This window comes from Periplaneta americana, chromosome 8 (assembly GCF_040183065.1).
Source record: "Periplaneta americana isolate PAMFEO1 chromosome 8, P.americana_PAMFEO1_priV1, whole genome shotgun sequence".
NCBI lineage: Eukaryota > Metazoa > Arthropoda > Insecta > Blattodea > Blattidae > Periplaneta > Periplaneta americana.
This window is the reverse complement of record NC_091124.1, coordinates 147,310,443-147,332,669: the sequence shown is the minus strand read 5'-3', so window position 1 is coordinate 147,332,669 and position 22,227 is coordinate 147,310,443.

Sequence of the window (22,227 nt, the reverse complement as noted above, 5' to 3'; positions counted from 1 at the left end):
GCCTCACTCGATCCTGACATTCTTCTGACATACTTAAAAGTGTTGCAGGTGGGATATGCTGCATAACATTGGTGATTCTTTTTTCAAGTCGTCTACAGATGTAGACTCTGTCTGAAAAACATGCTGTTTCACAAATCCCCATAGAAATAAATTAAGGGATGTGAAGTCTGGTAACCGTGAAGGCCATGACTGAGGTTCTCCTCTTCCAACCCAGTGCACACCGAACATCTCATGGCGAACTGTTAGAGCATAATGTGCACTTGCACCATCTTATTGAAACCACATTCTTATGCATTTTTTCAGTGGCAAATCATACAGAAAATGAATTACAGTGCTGTTCAGCAATTCTACACATTTATGTATGTTGGTTTACATTTCCATCAAATAAATAGTCTCACAACCATATCACCTGGTATTCCACACCACACCATAACTCTTGGATCACCAGGATTGTTAGCTTCATTATCCGTCTTGGATTTTCTTTGGACCAGTATTTTGCATTTTGTGTATGAGGACCCCATCCAGAAATAATAAGCATTCGTCGTCACGTAACAGAACATGCTGAAGGAAGGATCCATCAGTACGCAAAGCTGTGTGACCCAGTTGAAATATATTCACCTCTTGAGTGAACCCTCTTCTTGCACTGTGCGTAAATGCTGTAATTTGTAAGGGTGAAAACGTGCAGATTTCAATATTCTGCAAACAGAATCTCTACTGGTACCACTTTCTCGAGCCACATAGCGCACTGACCTTTTAGGGCTGGCCGTTTTCATGCTGTCTGTCAGTAGCAGATTTGGGACGACCAATTTGTTTCTTGTCGAGTACACTGAAAGTTGTTTTAACTTTATGCAATAATTTGGCTATATTTTAGTATGATGGTTATGGAATGTCATGACGATGATGAAACTCGTCTGCAGCTTCTCTTGTTGTCCTGTGATTATCCTCACAGAGCAGTACTAGTTCTACTCGCTGTTCAGGAGTCAACATGATCTCTTCAACTTTTCAATGAATATCAATATCACAACTGAAAACAATAAACAATAATGTTATCTTATTAAACTATTACTTAACTCAAAATAATAATTCAATAGTTTCAAACAATACACGAAACAAAACACAAACTAGACCTAATTGTAGCATTGTTGTTTACCGTACCAAGGCCTGTTTCAATTTATGTACTGAATTCATTTTATGTATTCCACAGGAAAACTGATAAGGAGACAAAAATTGGAGAATTCTAACGGTACAAAAGATAAATATATACTCTCAACTTAACAACACAAATGAAGTCACTCAGATTACGGACATCTTGGAAGGAACTCGTTGTTATGTTTACTTTGTACAGGCCACCGGCGTGGCTCAGTCGGTTAAGGCGCTTGCCTGCCGGTCTGAAGTTGCGTTCGGGCGCGGGTTCGATCCCCGCTTGGGCTGATTACCTGGTTGGGTTTTTTCCGAGGTTTTCCCCATCCTTAATGTGAATGCAAGGTAATCTATGGCGAATCCTCGGCCTCATGTCGCCAAATATCATCTCGCTATCACCAACCTCATCGACGCTAAATAACCTAGTAGTTGATACAGCGTCGTTAAATAACCAACTAAAATAAATACTTTGTACAATAATCATTTCAGTTTTACGTTTGTCAACTGACTTCTGTGCCCCACAGTATTAAACATAATAATTTATTATTATCTTTATCATTATTTTACTTTCAAAGATTAAACCCTGATGAAAACTATAGACTAACATTAAATTTATAAAATACCGGGATTCATAGTTATACTGTTAATGTTACGGACCAGAGTTTAAGAAAATTCAAGACAAACATCCGGTTGGTACGTACGTGTAGTTTGGACCAAATTGACTGTAGTTCTATAACAATCTAGATAGATGGAAAGTTGTATTGAAATATCGTGTTTTCATATACCGAAATGTCAGTGTGACATTAAATTCTCAACTTTATTTCTTTCTCAAGAGAAGTCATATTTTTATAAAACTTTTGTACCTGAGAAAGCAAGGCCACTCGGTTAGTTTTGAAACCGTAATATTTAGTGTCTGGAAGAGAGCATGAAACTGTTAGATTGGCTGTGAAACGGTTTCAACTTCATAAAGAGGTAGTTTCCTTCTAGTGCTGGAATAAAACATTATTGAAATCTACGCCCTTAACACACCACCAAGGCGATACCGTGAAAAATGTATAAAGCTAATAGTTATTTATCTTATAAATGGTTTCAATTGACTCTTATTTGTGAGTGAGATGTTCATGGCACGATCGCATAGTGTGTCATAATTTCTCATGAACACACAATGAACTTTCAGCCACGTGTAATACAGAATGTTTTATTTAATCTTAGTAATTATTTTCCTTCATATACACATTATTATCTAGTCATAATGAAGTTGTTGAAACTCTAGCATGACATAAAGATTCCTTTGATATAAATGAAATATTTGCAATCAAAAGTTACTTCACAGGACGAAATATTGGTACCTAAAGTATCGTATTACATATGTGAAATAATGAACTACTTCTGCGTGCCAATTTCTAACAGTTTGATAAACAGTAGGAGGCCTACACTATTTCGCTAGGATAAGATAAAAGTAGGTTAGTTTAGGTCACGTCACTCTGGCTATGGGCGGGTTTGGACGACACTTTGCACGTCGGCCATACTGTGGCCTACTGTACACCGCGAATTTATGGGATGAATGAGGACGAGGGTGTACCAGCCCACCGGGCGCATTTGACCCCTCATCCGCTCACCCAATGAGGGCCTCTTACCCTCCCCCGCTCTAAATTCATACCACCAAGGTGACCAAGCAACACATCCATTCCAACGGCCCTTTCAAAATGTCGAAGCGCCCTTGGAAGTGCTCTTAAGGTATTAATTCTAGCAGAGATATTGCAGAAGGCTGGAAACCCAGGAACGGTTGTGAAGAGGACGCCTCCTCCCGTAAACGGATTAAGACAGCGTTTTGACCTGAATATGTCTATTGAATGAGATGAAGAAGAATGATATGATATGAAATCTAAATTCTTTTTCTACACGGTAGGGGAAAGGAAATGGACCGTACAATGAACATTTCAACCCTGCATTTACCTAAGTAACTGTGGAAAACTATGGAAATATCACAGTCAGGTTGGTCGGTCCGGGAATCGAACCACGAACCTCCCGAATGCGAGTCCCAACTCGTTCGGTAAGATAAAGGAATATTACTTCTCTTACACGCATTCTTCATGAGAAAGAGTCTCTAAAGCTGCATCTACACAGTTCAGTTTCCCATGCGCCTACGCATGCAATCTGGGAAGAATATTGAAACAATTAAGTTTAAAACGCTCATTGAATTAAGATGCATGAAGATTTTGTGTACACATGGTGCGCCGTTTTGAACGTCATCTTCACTACGTATATACCTATTTATTAATATAAAGATATCAATCTTGCATTCATTGCTTGAATGCCTGAAGGTGAAAGAAAAGTTGAACCGTGTAGATGTACTTTTAAGATGCAACTACACGATTCAATTTTTCATGAGTTTACGCTTGCAGTCTGGGGAGAATATTGAAAGAATCGATTAAGAACGAACGTTCAATTATGATGCATGTAGATTTTGTGTTCACACGGTGCGCCATGTTGAACGTCATCTTCACTAGGTATATATATATATATATATATATATTAAATATCAATCCAATACACAGATTTACTTGATTCGCAAAATTATGGTTGAACACTCCATAGGCATTCGTATTTGCGATAATCTTCAATAAATCTAATCATACTTGCCACTGTTTTCAACTTAAAAAGTCCACCATCACCTCAACTTAAAAGGTTCACCATCACCAAACAAAAGAATTTTCAGTTTATTCACTGCCACCTAAAACAATCAGCTGCTCTCGCTACATGTTACTGTTGAACAAAATACGAGCTTTCTATTGCCGCATGCGTTCTCATTTTTAGTGGAAAAAACATGCAAAATTGAATGCACTTCGTTCACTCTTGCATGCATTGCTTGAATGCTTAAAGTTGAAAGAAAAGTTGAACCGTGTAGATGCACCTTTAAACTCGTCTGCGTTGGACCCTCATTCTTTCATTTCGTAGAAGATTGCTCTATCACCTTGGTTTACTCTGTGTACAGAGAAATAAGAGATTAATAAACATAATCCATCTATTATTTATAAATAAAAACGTTACCCAGTCATATCAAATTAAATGTGGTCAAGCGCTTACTGCGACAGTTACATTTCTCATGTCTGCTGAGAACACAAGGGATTGAGGATGCATTTTAAATAATAATTCTTTACTGAATGCATGGAGCAGTTTCCTTTATTTAGCGAGTGCATGAATCTATTATTATGCTCTGGGACACGATACTCCAGCCTAATAACAATGTTTAACAAAAAAAAAAAAAAATGAACGTATATAACATTTGTTTTCTGGAGGCTGTGTTTAAAAAAGACTGCACTCTTGCTTCAGTATAATTTATTCACGTTTTCCTCTTCTATCTCAAGAACTTTTCTTTTTTACCCCTGTTCTGGTTAGTTACTACCTCATAACGTAGCGTCATGAGCTGAATGTGGATGCTCTTAGAATTGTGAACTGTTCTACTAATTTCTAGCTTCCTTCTCCAAGTTTTAAAAAGGCTCGCATTCTTTATTCATAGTGGTTAAAAATTAGACAAGAGACTTTATGTAGAGGCACACAGCTTTAAATCTCTGTTAATGGCGTCGATTGTGTTAAGTAAACCGTACACGTGTATTCTCTTTTATCTCTATTCATCACAGAACGACAAGGCGTACCAGCGCATGTGATTATTTAAAAATCTCCACCAATCCCACTCAATTCAACATAGTTTAAATTTAAGTCTCTAGGGTGTGTATACAGATATTTTATAAATCCCATAAATAATGAAAACATAAAGGTAAAATTTTTCCGGCTGTTATGCACTGTACGCAGTGATTTAAGACGGAGCTTTTCGCTTTTCGTAAAGGATATTTCACGAGCTCGAGTCTCGCCTAAGCCTGTCATGTGTTTCCGCGTCTGTGATCAAATACTAGCGCGCTGATCTTACATCTGGACGGTTCGAATTCGATCCCAGGCCAGATCGTGACGGAATTTGTGATGGAAAGAAGTAGACGTTGTAGAGGTTTTTCTCGAAGTAGTTTAATTTCCCTCTATCATTCCACCAAAACTCTCCATTCTGCCCTTATTTTATTTCGTCTGTAAAATTAAAAATATGCCAGGACGAAGTTTCGGAGGTACTATGGGTTTCCGATGCTTACACAGAAATGGCTTGGAGCCCCGAGCCTCTGGGGCTTATCAGGCCACTCGTGTGCGATTGAGACTTGGTTCTATCAGAATGTATTTATATGTTATTTGTACCGAAGTACATATGATATTTCCATGCAGATATTCTGCGTCATCATACGATGAAAGAGTAATGGAACGAAGAAAAATTCTCTCCAGCACCGGGATTTGAACTCGGGTTTTCAGCTCTACGTACTGATGCTTAATCCACTAAGGATACCCAGCCCGATGTCGGACAGAATCGTCTCAGTTTAAGTTCCAACTCTTGGGTTCCCTCTAGTGGCCGCTCTCTGCACCACGTCATAGATGTCTATGAACGCAGGACTGAAGTCCACACATGTGCTGAGGTGCACTCGTTATGAGTGACTACTTGGCCGGGATCCGACGGAATAAGCGCCGTCTTAAATCACGAAGTGATTTACGCATATCATATTTATATGTTATATGTTATTTAAGACGGCGCTTATTCCGTCGGATCCAGGCCAAGTAGTCACTCATAACGAGTGCACCTCAGCACATGTGTGGACTTCAGTCCTGCGTTCATAGACATCTATGACGTAGTGCAGAGGGCGGCTACTAGAGGGAACCCAAGAGTTGGAACTTAAACTGAGACGATTCTGTCCGACATCGGGCTGGGTATCCGGTGTGGCTTAGTGGATAAAGCATCAGCACGTAGAGCTGAAAACCCGGGTTCAAATCCCGGTGCCGGACAGAATTTTTCTCCGTTCCATTACTCTTTCATTCTATCAGAATGGCTCATCGGTAGTGTCGACTACACGAATGTCTCTCAGGCTACCTTTCGTACTTGGACAATCATTGTATATATACAATGTTCAGAAATTCATGTCCAAATTTCTGAGGTTGATGAAGGAGACCTAGAAGGATATTTTTTGTAAGATAACTATGAGTTGGAATGCCATATTGAGTGAATACTGAGCATGCGCAGGTGAAATATGGGAATAGGGAAGGAGAATAAAACAGATTATGGCTATTCTGTTTATAAATCATGACACTGCATGCTGATTTGATGTACGTATTAAGTTGTGATGTTATACTCTTCGACATTACGTAGGCCTGCTGTAGCATAGTATCTCGGTTATGGTTGAATGTTAACATGGAGTGCTACATTTGGAGAGAATTTAGGGCATGCACTTTGTTTATGGTCGGCTGAAGCCAATGCTAAAAAGCCCAAATAATGTACCGCGGATGTTTCCTTGAACGAAACTGCCCTCATTATTACACATTTTCTACAATCCATGATCATATGGCAATAACCAGCACAATGATAGTAACCAGCTCACTTTGCAAAGTCAGTCCATGAAGTAATAACTAATGCATTCGAAAATCGCTGGATCGGCCTGGGAGGACCTCTATATTAGCTTGCAAGTACCAGCACCTCCCCCCATTTTATATTTATGTGGGGCTACGTGGAAGCCATGATGTATTCTTCCCCTGTTAACTAGGAGATGGAACTTGTTGCACGAATTCTTGCAGTAGCCTTAATCATACAGAACACGGGAACTACTCAGTAAAGTGCAGGGATACAGAACTGGCGAGAGAGGGGTGGAAAGCATGGGGAAAGCGTTGGTTCCCCGTCCACAGTCCACCGGCGTTGAATGACGTATCTGTGGCCCGTACGCAATCACATAAGACAGACACTGGATACAAATCCCCTCCCCTACCAAGTCAATGACGCGGGGGTGGAAGGAAGGGGCGAATAACGTATTCGATGAGGGGCGCAATGCCACAATTGTCGCCCAGTTCTGCAAGCCTGATCTAATGTGTCAATTTGAAATTTCCCGAAGTGTTTATAAAGCCAAAACTTTCTAAGGAAAAAATATAGAAAAGAAAAACAAGGCACAACCGGGTCAGACGGACCAACAGATAGATATACAAATGGATGGATGGATGGATGGACAGGAAGTTTGATGACGGTAAAGATAGATGGATGGATGGAGGGATAATTGAATTGACACATGTTTAGGTGGATGAATGGACGGATAGACGGCTGGATGGGCGGACGGATGGCTGAAAGGAAAAATACATGATTAAATGTTTGAATGGATAGTTATATTCCATTCACTGTTAGAATAGATCAAAATTTATAGAAAACAAATTGTGTACATCCGCCAAAAAGCAGTCCTGTACACAACAGACCAAAAATGAGTAATGATTAGAGTGCTGCGTTTGATTACCTAAAGCCTTCAAGCAACCCGCAACAATATAGGTATGTATGGAGTATAGCTTGACGGCATACAAAGCTACTTAGTTCAGGTCTGCTGTTCAGTGAACAAAAACAAAACAAAGCTAGGCGGTTGGAATGAGTGCTGCAATAGAATAATTTGATAGCGAGCACGTTATTTGGAATTAAGAAAATGTATTTTATCAGAATGAAGGAAAAATTTGTCATTTCAAACACTTAACAAGTTTACAGTCATTGATTGTAATGTGTACAGACTAGTAAAGCACGCAATAATAATTTGTTTTATTTTAAGTTCGTGCTGAAATTTATATTTTTTCATTTGTTAATTCCAAACTTTGATTACATCTAAAGTGTCTAGTTGCGTTTTATTTATTCTAAAAATCAGGCATAGACAAATTCCGGGCGCCAAGTAGCCATTGCGACTAAAGAATTTTATGTGACGCCTGAATTGTTTATTGAATTGAACATTTTTTAAGACTTCGATTTCTTTTACTAATACATAATGTTAATAAAAACGATTGTACAAAGAAATTCGAATGTCTTTTTTAAAATTAATACCTTTATATTTCTTACTCATCTCAAGATATTGTCCTACATAGCTTCAGATCATCTGTGAGAGCGTGTGTTTGCATTGCATAGATACTTAATATTGTTTAATATATTTTCAGTAAATGTATTTTTATCGTAGCTCGAATGGTTTTCTCATTGCAAGAGTGCACAAAATGTGGTGGCCAATGAAATGATTTTAGTTTTGTCTATCTCTAGTAAAAAAAAAATATTTTTTATTGCATATAAGCTTACTTTAAATAAATATTTTGTTATTGTTATTAAATCCAAGTGGTATTTTATACATGAGTAATATTAGTGAATGATTTTATATAAGGGCGCAAATAGCCATAGTAGCTGACGCGCCCTTTTTAAACCCCACTAACTAACTACATGAGTAATATTCCTGTTTTTCACTGACTTATACACACAGGTACACGAATAAATAGATGTAAACACAGTGCAACATAATCTGTTGACCCAACTAGCTGGTCGTACCAAGCGAAACTAGTACGATCTATAGACACTTAACTTGTTAACTTGTATTCAAAATAACCAGACGCAGAACTCTGGTAATGATCTACTATTTACCATATTATTGTTCTAATTCTCTATGAATAGAATCTCTGGTTGTCACTGGCACGTGGTTATTGTTTACATTAGGACCCAAACTAACAACGAACAGACTCTAGATGGATGTAAGAACTGACGAATAGGCGGATAGATACTGTAGATGGATAGCCTATAGATACTATATATTACTTAGATGGACAGTTAGATGATTGAATATATGGACGGATAAAAACATGGCTGAATGGAGAGAGACGTAATGGAATAGATCTGTGGGTGGGTGCGTGGATGGTGGATAGGAAGTAGAGAACTCTCCAACACTTGTGTACGCGACACTGCTTTAGCTGTGTGTTGAAGATACAATGGCGGTTGTGATTTCTTCGTAATACATGAGTACTTGGCCGTTATGAATACAACATTAGTTACATCGATGAGGCATAATTTCGTAGCGTTTTTGTTTTACATGGCAATAATGCCTTTGTATGAAGATTCTTTGGGATTTGTCGTTTTTGTTATTTTAATTTTCTAGTGCTGTGTTACTGAATACGTCTTGAATTATTGGATTTTAAGGAGGATTGTATTCATTATTGGTTAAATAAAATTGAATGTTAGGTAGAAGAAAAAAAAAAAGTTACCATTTCCGAAATATCGTCGGCTTAGAGTGTAAACCTCTTAACCGCCAAAAATAAAATTTTAAAGGGAAGCAAAAAACAAAGATTAAATTAACTCTGAAACTTTAGGACCAAATCTAAAGTAAAGGCACAAATGCCACCTTTACTTTGAATTTGGTCCTAAAGTTTCAGAGTTAATTTAAACTTAGTTTTTTGCTTCCCTTGTAAAATTTTCTTTTTGGCAGTTAGCAGGTTTACACACTAAGCCGACTATATTTTTTGTTTGTGTTTAACCTATGAGTAAGGACATCGGAGGACGGTAGAAACATTTATGCCGTTTACGGGGAAAGTATTGCACAAAAATATTTTTCTTATTTTAAAGAGGGGTAAGGAACGTAAAAAAATAGTATATTACGGTTATATGAACATTAATAAATATAGTATAATTATTAAAATATTAGTAAAAGTCAGACATGTTTCGGAGATGCTTCTCCATCCTCAGTGACTTTACCACGACGGCTGGTTCAGGTGATCGAACCGCGTTGTTGCTTGGCTTAAAGGAGACTGAGGATGGAGAAGCATCTCCGAAACATGTCTGACTTTTACTGATTTTTTAATAATTATATTATGTTTATTAGTGTTCATATAATGTAATATATAATTTTTTACGTTTCTTATCAAATCTATGAACACTGTATAATAGGCCCAACATGTGCGGTTTATCTTTGAATATTAAAGAGGGGTATTTTGATATGAAATATTCTCCAAGTTCAGTATACAATTGGGCTTTGAGAAGACCGTGTAAACACTTTAATTCACGATGATCCACGTCAATCAACTACGAAATTGGCCAATATGATAAAATTGTGACTAATCAACAGTCGTGCGACATTTGCATTCCTAGGGAAAAACTAAAAAATTGAATGTATGAATACAGTATGTTTTGAGCTAAAAGAACAAATCAGCGTATTATTATCTTTGTTTATTCTTCATTGTTTACTATGGGAACAGCATCCATCTCTTTGTCTCAGATATTTACCCGTGACGAAAATGATGCCTTTACATCAACATCAAGACCAGAAAGGGATGGCCGAGCTCTAACAATAAAGCAACTTCCCGTGTATAAGCTGGTATCCATCTACGTCAAGCATCCTATGGGACAAAGAAGGAGTAATCTACTGTGAACTAGTACTTCCGAGGAATGTAACCATTACTGCTGAGGTTTATTGGCAATAACTTAATCGCGATTCAAGAAAAATGGTCGGGAAGACTGCATCAAGTGATTTTGCAGCATGCCCGTCCGCATATTGCTAACATTACAAAAGCGATTATCCTAGATCTCGGTTGGGAGGTTACTTGAAATCACCCTATTCTTCTAATTTTTGTTCCATCAGATTTTTCTTCTTTTCCACTCTCTAACCAACAGTTTCCCGGAAATCTGTTTTATTAGCGAAAGTACTCTTCAAAATCGGCTTTATTTTTTTCAACTTCTAATCACCTGATTTCTTCAGGCATGGAATTTAAAAATTGCCAAAACGTTGGGGAGTCACTCATAAACAGTGCAGAGGAATAGATTGCTGTGTAAGTTCATAGCGTTTATGTTCGTCATCACAACACTGAGCTCTTAGGAGATTGTTTGTCGTTTGTAATTTGTCATTTGGAGAGTTGTGCCTATAAATACGCCTTAAATTTTGCGGATTTGAAGAAAATTTGTGTTATTTGTGGGCTAAAGAAGATAGAGTGCCAAATGGAAAAAGAAACGAACACTTCCGACATATTCTTCTGTTTGAGTTTAATAGAGGAGCAAAGGCAGCGGAGGCGACTCGAAACATTCGTGCCGTGTATGGGTAGAATGCCATTGGAGAAAGTACTGCAAGGAAATTGTTCTGTTGCTTCAACACACAAAACCAGTAAAGAAGTTATTGTCTATACACAGACGACGATGTTATACGTCTGGTGGGATAAAGAAAGTGTCGTGTACTATGAATTGCTTCCCAGGAATGTAATCATAACTGCTAATATTTATTGCCAACTACTGAGACGCCTTGCGGGTGTAATTGATGAAAAACCATATGAAGAATGCATAAAGTGCTGCTGCAAAACGAAAATACTCGCCCTCACTTCTCTAACATGACAAAAGCAGCTATCCAGGCGCTTGGTTGGGAGGTGATTCCACATTCCCCATATCTCCCGATCTTGCGCCCCCAGACTTCCACCTTTTCCATTCTCTATCCGCCAATCTTCTAACTATTTAAACGAACATGCCTAACTGGACGAATACCAATCCGGATTCAGAAATGGACATAGTACGACTACAGAACTATTAAAAGTGAATGAGGATCAGGGGCGGCTCTACAATAAGAACTGCAGAGCTGCAGAACCGCCATTTAAATGGACCTATAAAATTAAAAATGTAAAACGTGCTTTTATGTAATCTACTTCAATGTTTAATTTATTTTTCCAATTCATTCTCCTTCGATTCGAGATTTTACTGTCTGTAGGAGTCTTGAGCTGCTCGAGAATATTAGCTGTAGTGAATTTTTCGGATTTGTGATCGGCAGCTCCTGGAGCTCAACGTAGGGTAGTCGGTAGCTGCAACCAAAGCAACTCTCTCCGAATACACAAAGGAACCGTCAACAACCTCACCTCTTTATGACCTGCGTTAGAACACATAGGCTTCCGGATTACTGTATTTCATTACAGTTCCAGTGTGTTATAGTACTGTGGGTGGCGTGATGTGATTAGTTATTGTGTCTAAGGAATTATTTTATATTAAAAATTAATGAAATGAAAACCTAATCGACCAACTCTTTTCGAAATTAAAAGAGAAATTGCACGTTAACTTAAGAAATTAGGACGTCCTACAACATATTTTAATATTGAAATTTCTGGAAAGATTCGAGGAAATCATGTAGGCTACTAGTCATTTTAATGCCGAAATGTGTAGTGGAAACGATTGGTTTTTTGCTGCGCTCATGAAAACTCTTTCTCTCCCACCCGTGTATTCTGTTTAGAGGAGAAAATGCATGGACAAACATCGGAGTGAAATATTTAGTTAATTTGACTTAAAAAACTAGAAAAGCATGAAAATTCAGAAAACTCATTTCAAGTCAACAGATTTGTCTGCTAGAGATATTAAAATATTCTAACACACCTTGATTCTGGGTATTGGATTAACATTCAGAAACAAGATGAAAGTGTTTTGTAAAAATTGATATGGTCTATCTAAAATAATTAACTCTGTGAAATCCTGTGCCGCATTTGAATTAGCGATGCGAGGACTTGCCGAATCAGAAGATTTCGAAGTTTGATTTTGCTCCACGTTTAGATTAAACTTTCAAAGATCATTTATAGGGCTCGTCACAATTCAAAGGAACTACGAAAACAATTCAAAATTAATTACTGGATAACTATAAAATTATTGGACATTTCTCTTCAATGCCACCAAAACATAACGCTGAAATTGTTCCGGAGCCGGGTATCGAACCCGGGACCTTTGGTTTAACGTACCAACGCTCTACCACTGAGCTACCCGGGAAGTCTAACCGACACCGGTCCAATTTTTCCCTCTATATCCACAGACCTCAAAGTGGGCTGACAACCGTCAAGCAACCAACTTCGAGTGCACACTAACTCCGTGTGACTAAATTGTGGTTTTCTGTTAACGAACAGTGACGTGTATTATGCAAATCAAGATTTCAGGTATAACTCCCTGTAAAGTTGATTTGAATAATTTCGAGGGAAAAATTGTTCCGGAGCCGGGTATCGAACCCGGGACCTTTGGTTTAACGTACCAACACTCTACCACTGAGCTACCCGGGAACTCTAACCGACACCGGTCCAATTTTTCCCTCTATATCCACAGACCTCAAAGTGGGCTGACAATCGTCAAGCAACCAACTTCGAGTGCACACTAACTCCGTGTGACTAAATTGTGGTTTTCTGTTAACGAACAGTGACGTGTATTATGCAAATCAAGATTTCAGGTCTAACTCCCTGTAAAGTTGATTTGAATAATTTCGAGGGAAAAATTGTTCCGGAGCCGGTATCGAACCCGGGACCTTTGGTTAACGTACCAACGCTCTACCACTGAGCTACCCGGGAACTCTAACCGACACCGGTCCAATTTTTCCCTCTATATCCACAGACCTCAAAGTGGGCTGACAACCGTCAAGCAACCAACTTCGAGTGCACACTAACTCCGTGTGACTAAATTGTGGTTTTCTGTTAACGAACAGTGACGTGTATTATGCAAATCAAGATTTCAGGTATAACTCCCTGTAAAGTTGATTTGAATAATTTCGAGGGAAAAATTGTTCCGGAGCCGGGAATCGAACCCGGGACCTTTGGTTCGACCGGGTTCGATACCCGGCTCCGGAACAATTTTTCCCTCGAAATTATTCAAATCAACTTCACAGGGAGTTATACCTGAAATCTTGATTTGCATAACGCTGAAAGTTTGGTGCAAACTATCTTAATGGAATATAGGCTTAACGGTCATAATTCAGTCATAATTGAACCACATGAATTAATTGTGCTGGTTAATGGCGGGGCTAACGTAATGAGTGGGAAACACGGAGAATTTGTATTGTGTCCCACAGCTCATTTCTTGCGCTGTTATGCCAAAGAATTAAATTTAATAATGCAACAAACTGGTAAAGTTACGATACTTTATTGCAAATTTTTAGGATCTCCCAGCTCTCTGTTTTATAATTCCGTCAGCCGGTACGGGTGTAGGCTAGAAAAGTTGGCGTAACGGAATTCGGTAGGAGTTAAAGGATTCGAAGATAGAACGTTCCTGATGGTTGTTCATTCAGATATCAACATGTGGGGCATGTCTCCACTACGTAACTAGTGGGAGAGGTGTAGCTCATGGGGTGAGTAGGACGCGCGGATGGTTGGAGTACAATTTCGGGTGCACAGTCAACTTCGAAAAGGGGCGGTAATTACACGCGTTATCCGATTTAGATGCAATAAACAGCATGCGTTTGCTATATACACTATTTTTCATGCAGAACTGCCAACCTTTGTAACCGCGGGCCGCTACTGATGAGGATATACATGAAGTCACGGATGAAGGGTAAATTAACATTACTGACATCACTTGACTTCAGTAATGCATTTGATACAGTAGACCGGACTTTCTCTTATGTAAATTAAGACTTCTGAATCTTTCTGAAGGTTCCGTTACTTGGTTTGAATCCTACCTTCCCGAACGTTAACAATGTATTATTGCAAGCGATTATTCTCCAAAATGGCTTGTCGTGAAATTTGGAATTCAACAAGGATCAGTTCTCGGACCTTTACTCTTCATGATCTATATTAATGACGTGACTAAAATGATAAAACACTGCAGATATCATATGTATGCTGACGACTTGCAAATTCATTTGCATTTCCACTCTGACAAGACTAGTATACAGTAAATAAAATAAACGTAGACTTGAATTCGATTTCACTGTAGGCGCACAAATTTGGATTAAGGTTAAATCCAGAGAAATCGCAAGCAATCGTAATGGGACAATCGTCTGCATAGCACTCTTGTTAGTAATACTTACAATATTGAATGGGATTATTGTTAAATACAGTGCAACAGTTAAAAACCTTGGCATTTTTATGGATAGCGATTTAAATTGGAACACTCAAGTAACACACACTTGCAAAAAAATATTTTCTCAACTTCACTCCTTGTTTCATATGAAAGAATTTCTACCACTTAATCTAAAAAGGAATCTTATTCAGACGCTTGTAATGCCCCATTTTGACTGTTGCGATTCCTTGCTAACTAATGTAACTAATGTAAGTTCACTCTTAGCTGAGAGACTACAACGTGTTCATAATGTGTGCATACGATTCATCTGCAATACTCGTAAATTTGACAATATAACACCTTCCCTCCAGTTACTTTCATGGGTGCGTCTGAAGGAACGAAGAACAATACATTCAATGGCTCTTCTATTTAGGATCACGCATATTTCTACTCCGAATTATCTGTTATCGCGCTCTCAATTTTTAACAACTCTTCGAAACCGACATCAAGCACTTCTTTCTATCCCTCATCACATAACGTCTTTATACTCATCCTCCTACATTATAGAAATACCTCGCCTCTGGAATTCATTACCTAATGACGTCAGGGACTGCCGGACTTTATCACAATTCAAAATTAAATTGGAAGCTTTTGTTATATTTAATGCTTTTTAGGTATTATTAGAAGTGTTGATTTGTGTTTTTCAATCTAGATTAAAATTGCAAGTTTCATGTTTATGTTAGTTAATTAGTTGGGATAAAATTAATTACGATACTTAATCACTCATTTAAAGTTTGTGTAACTGCAACCTGTATATATTTTTTGTATGACTTTACTTTTTTATAGTGTGATTTTTTTCTTTTTATTTCTAATATTGTATTTGTATTTCTGGTAGTGTGGAAGAGAAGGCCTGATGGCCTTAACTACACCATAATAAATAAATAAATAAATGCATACATAAATAAAGAAATAAATCCATAGATAAAGAAATAAATACATAAATAAATAAAAATAAGTAAATAACTAAATAAATCTTCAGGGGAACTTTTTTGATAACGAAGATCTTTACAAACTTGGCTTGACGACTTCTTTAACTCCAAAAGGCAGATTTCTTCAGACGCGGAATCGATAAACTACTCCAGCGTTGGCAGAGAATCCTAGATAATGTAGGAGAATATATCACTGATTAATTTGTGTCTTCTATTTCCTTGAATTAAAAACCTATGCCGCAGCGAAAAAAGCGCTACGAACTTCTGTGTCAACCTAGGTATTTTTATTGGTCAGTTTATATATTTTGTTTATGTAAAATAAATAATTTTGGATTAAATAAGAAATGCTATTAAGTTACGCATCAATGTAATAAGCTTAAATACTGTTATTTTATTAGGAGAATAGGTTTACAGACGACTCCATGTTACTGGAGTTAGTCATGTATCCATGTGGTATGAGTTCAGAAAAGGACAATATGTTTTACAGGAAACTCCTCGAGATATATGATTATACATGAAAGGGAGAAGGAGAGAGAGGCAAAGATGAAGAAGACATAGGGGTAGGATTAATTTGGAACGGAAATCCAGGTTTATAAACGCACTGTATAATAAATGGAATTCACTTCATATGGAAATTGCTTTTCTCGTATTACACAGCATTGTGAATTTGAATGACTACGGGTCACTATGACGATGAACTGTTCATAGGATACCGGACTGTTAAAATTAATTTTCATCTCTCGGTCTTGTTATGTGGCTTATGGGATTATAAGGCAGGGTTAGAAAATGTGACGGGCTTAGAATACCGCGATTGTGTGTTGCTTTTTTTTTTTTTTTGTCATCTGCACTACATCACAGTGTTGTTTATTACGCATACGATCTCTGGAAATGGATGCGCCTTCTATTCGCATTGCAACTCAAGCGAGAATCATTGCCGCCGCATCCAGTTCTATATTACGAGAATTTATCTCTATGCTTCTCCGTTATAGGGTATGCAATTCTCGCACAAGGCTTAGCTATTGGAAATCAATGGATAATCGTTCTCAATAGATAATTTTCCACGGACTCTTTGACTTTATTCGTATTAGTGAAATTTCGGAAGCGATAAAAACTATGTAGCTTTCCTATGAAAGCCATTCAATACATACAACGAATTTATCTGATAGAATGCTGTATAAAGATAATTAAAACGGAATTCAAGCTTTTGAAATTAAAGCGGCTATGATGCAAAAACATATAATCTGAACCGCCAGCTCAACTTTAGCCGATCAACTGCAGCGTCGGAGAACTGAGTTCAAAGCCTCTGGGAAGGATAATCTGTAGTTATAGACATAATTATAAAAAGGCTTGTTGCAGAACACAGGAAAATAAATGGAGATAGAGAAATCACTGTGCCATGTCAGGAGATACAATAAGAGAGAGAGAACGCAACACTCAAGAATAATTCCTCAAACTTCAACAGTTCGTTCATGCACTTCGGTAACGTTGGGCATGAGTAGCCCACTGCGATTCTTCCCTTGAAAAAAGTAATAAATAGAAAAGAAAGTTTCTGGTTTATCTATAAAAACTTGAAGCATGCTTGAGTCCCTTTTCATAGTAAAATTTGATTTCGGTACTTATCGCGATATGGTAGTCATAGTACGTACAATGGAATTAGTTCGTGAATAACATTTCACAACACAATAATAGCATTTCGCTAGCGATGTAAGAAGCTGTAAAGCAAGAAGCGACTAAAGGTTATTTATTCAATTGTCACACAGAATTATAGAAGTGAAAACCTTGAAGAAAATAATAATATTACTGCCACTTCCCCTGACATAATTTACAATTTTCTCTATCATTTATTACTAGGCCTACAGAGCGTTCATCAGGAAACAGATTTCACTCCGATGAACTCCTTGGGTCATTTACTGTTACAGATCGAAAGTCAGTGTCGAGAAAATAGTGTTTACATTTCCTCTGTCTCGAGTGTGGAAAGGTTTTGTGTTGCGTAGTATAGGGAGTTAACGCAGGCTGAAGGGACATCAGGGTAATAACATTAGTATACAGCTGACTTCCATTCAGCGAAGTTCAGTATAGTTTGTGGCAATTAGAGAAGCTAAGATTTATGTATTATACGCATAATAAGAAGAAATCGTAAAAATGTGTAGTGCTATATTTCTACGGAAATATCCTGGGTCTTGGCTTTCAACAATATTCTGATTCAACAGCATTTAGTAGTTTGTCTAGATGGACGTAATGTTATATGAGGACTGAGGTAAAATTAAAATAGATCCTTACCCACAGAAAACTTGATATTCTGTCGAAGTATTGTATAACTTTAATATTTAAACTTTACTTGGTCCACATAAAATATTATAATTTTATACACTTCAGTTTCTTATTGTCCATAGAACATAATAGTATTTTAAGAGATTCTGAGTAAAGATGAGTACTTTTACTGCACCAAAAACACAGCACATACGGAGTAAAAATTAGTATTTTATCGTTGAGCTCACTGGAGCTGAATTATTTTAAAAAGTGTCACGAAATGGCGTTCATATTTACCCATATTCGTTTCTTGTGTTTCTTAAAATAATATTTCTGTACCACATTCATATTCAGTTTTCATTTACATAAACAATAATGCACAACCGAGCCAGTTGGCTCAGACGTCAGAGTTTGAGACTCGCACTTGGGAGGTCACGGGTTCAAACTCTGTGGGAAACCAATCTGACTGGGGTTTTTCATGGTTTCCCTTAGTCATAAAGGCAAATACCAGATTGAAAATTTACATGCCAAAATCTGTAATCAGTTAAACGAACTCAAGCCATCTACAACACACAATAGAAACAGGAACTCAAAAAGAGTAAAAACGGCCTACTGGTATCACACATATTCTGAACACGCGACATGATCACAGATGTTAAAGCGTGTATACATAAACTTAACAAAGAAAAAAAAAGATGCACAGTGCGGTCAACATAAAAAATTATCTTCGTACATAAGCCACTCTATATTGACATAAATTTGGAGTGAATTATTAAAGGATGCATTCAAGACTAATTTATAAAAATGTTAAACGAATTATCCTTGCACCAAAAATGGATTTTCCCTGAACCAAATGACTCCATTTTAATTATTTGTATATAATAACAATTAAGAAACATGTTAAAGGAATTGTCCTTGCACCAAATCTCTCTGGACCAAAATGATGGTATTTTTATTATTTAAATACAATTTTAATTAAGTAACATATTAAACGATTTATTCTTCTATCAAACACGGATGTTCCCTGGACCAAATGAACGACTCACTAAAAGTTTTAAAGAAACGGGCTCAGTGAAGAATCGAAAATCAAACAGAAAACGTAGTGTTCTTACGCGGAACGATTGTGAGTTTATTTCCAACAAGATTCTGCCACTGCTCATACAGCTGTCGTGTCAATGAGGGAAGTGAGTATTTTCGGTACAAAACTAATCAGTAATAATTTGTGGACTCCACGAAGCCCCATACTGTATAACACCTGTGACTTTTATTTATGCGGAACACTAAAAGGTGGGGTTTATAGGATAAATTCTCATTCTATAGGTGAAATAAAAGACTATACAGAGTGTTTCAAAAATACGTGGCATAATTTCAGGTATGTATTTCCCACTTGTAGACAACAAAATAGTTCATTACAACATGTGTCCGAGTTATGGCCTTCACAACATTGAAATTCACCGGAACGTTTTCCTTTCCGCAGGTCGTTGCCGTCAAAGGAGACATTAAGAGGACACTCTGACAGTTCATTCCGAGGCGAAGGTTACATTCAGTGTTGTGTAGGCGTTAGACTGTGCGACATGTAGCCTATTCAAATCAAGAGCTGGCAGAGATACTCTTCATGTACGGTAAGGCGGACGGCAATGCTGCGCTGGCTCGTCGTTTGTACCAGGAGAGTTATACCCACAGCGACAATGTCCAGATCGGAAGACATTTGTACGTCTCCATTACCGTCTGTGCGAGTATGGAAAATTAACTCTCCTGGTTTGGGAGAAGTACAGGAGGAGGTTCTGGAGGCTGTGAACATGACGCTGCGATTGAGGTATTATTCGCTGGCGCTATGTATGCCATTGTTGTAAACAGGAATTCTTTTGAATGCTGATTATCATGCTTTTGTGTGGAAATAAAAAAAATTGACTCAATTGTCAATACACAACGATTATTTCGTCGACATTTTAATGTTCCACGTCATGGTGCCGTTCGTAGCAGGAACACTAATGTTACGGATAAGAACTTACACAACTCCAGATCAACTACTCCTTTAGCGAATCTAAGAAATCACCAGGTTCTGTACACACCGTGAGAACACCACGAAACATCAAAATAATGAGGAAGGAGAGTCCTCTTCTCTCAACCAGAAAGCTAAAGTTTCATTGCTACAAAATGATAGTGGCTCAAGAGTTAAATGGTCGTGATGAAGCAAATCGTATGACATTCGGTTAAAACTTTGTCAATGACTTTAGTGATGAAATGGTTATGCTCAGTGGCTCCAACTATAGGTCCGTGAGGCCAGGACCCACCCAATAATTTGTCGTTTTAATATTATTATCGCTTTTATTTATGAGATTTATTGATTTTAACTTAAAACTCAAATATTCAGCCTACCCAATGTTTTTCAAAAGTTGTCGCCACTGGTTATGCAAATTCGTTATGAAGCACACTTTCATTTACATAGGACACATTTTTGTTATTGGTCTGATTGAAATCCACAGCAGCTTCATATACGCCCTCTTCATAATCCACATGTAACAGACTGGTGTAGCGTTGCCACTTCTGGAATTATAGGTCTTTATTTCCTTGAAGAGAATGACAAAGCTGTCACAGTGACTTCTGATTGGTGCATAGAGATGTTCCGCAGGAGACTTGCTTTACTTCAGAGCTACGTTATTGTGGAATCGATCTCAGCGGCGTAGGTTTCAGCAGGATGTGGCTACAGTCCACACTCTTACTATATTCATTACAATGGTTAAATGTTTCCAAGCCAGTTGATATCCAAGGGAAGAGACGTTACATGACCCGCATGTTCTCCCGATCTATCAGTATGTGACCATTTTCTTTGGAGTGTACATTAGGAAACCAAAGAACATTATTGAACTCAAGGAGGCCATACGGGAAGAAATCACTACCATACCACACAACATGGTGTAATAAGCGATGCATAGTGGGTGGGGATATTTAAGAATCGTGCTGTTTAAAAACTGAGGTAACGTATCCAAATTTCTTTCAGTAAGCTATTGTTATATAATAATATTAACACTTTAATTTGTGTATTATATGTGGATCAAGTCCATGAGACGTAGTTTTGAGATAATAGGACTTAAAATTAACTTGCTCTAATGGATTATCTAATTTCACTGGCAATAATTTTATTGCTCCATTCTCAAATTCTAGATTTATAAAATATAAACAATTCTGATGTTAATTTGATACAATGCTTTGTTGACTTGATTCTCTATGGCTCAGAACATCGTGAATAAATAATCTGAACTGAAAGTGACTGATGTCACCTACCGGCGAATGCTTGGAATTAAGACTTCATCCATTACTGCTCGGAAAAGATCCAACTTAAGATAATCAGAAAATTAATTAAATACAATTAATGAAAATTTGTGACTTGACCCACTTTAGCTCTGAACGCCTCAAGGTAAGGAACACACGCTTCTGTAGAAATAAGTCAGGATTTCTTTACCGGAATTGGAGCCAAAGTTCATTGGATATAGAGTAGTAATAATATAATAATAATAATAATAATAATAATAATAATAATAATATGCAAGCTTTTGATATTCCTAATAACGTTGCACTTTACATTCATACTGGGCATATCTCCTTCAAAACAGACAAATAAAAACTGAAATTCCAATGATATGGATTTCATAAGACATCGGGTTTTAGTCTGAGATAATTATAGAACACATTTGCAACGGACGAATAAGAAAAAATACGAGTTTCAGGAAACGAAAAAATAAAATCCACGCCGTATCTTACAGGAAACGACGAACTAGAATCTACGCCCATCATCATAATGACGATGCTATAGTGACTGTGATACAAATCCAAATATGTATGTCATCCAAGACCGGAATTGACCGATTTGACGTTATAGGAGAAAAATATTACCTGATAATATCGATGAATATGTGAAACATGTCACGCTGCAAGTAGAACCACTGATTATATTGACAGATATAACATGTTAATGCTTAAACAAATCGTTGTGTCTGTTCCCACAATATATGGATAAGCTTACAGTTGTCCGTTTCTTGAAAATTACAGCCATAAAACACGAATATAAATAAGTAATGACATACAGAACAACAAGCTAGACATTAGAAAGTCCAAGACTAACACTACATTGTATACAGTGTGTTAATCGACATCATTAAAATACTTGTACTTGATACAGAGGGACTCTCGAAGAGCAACTTGAGATACGGAACCCACGGTCTA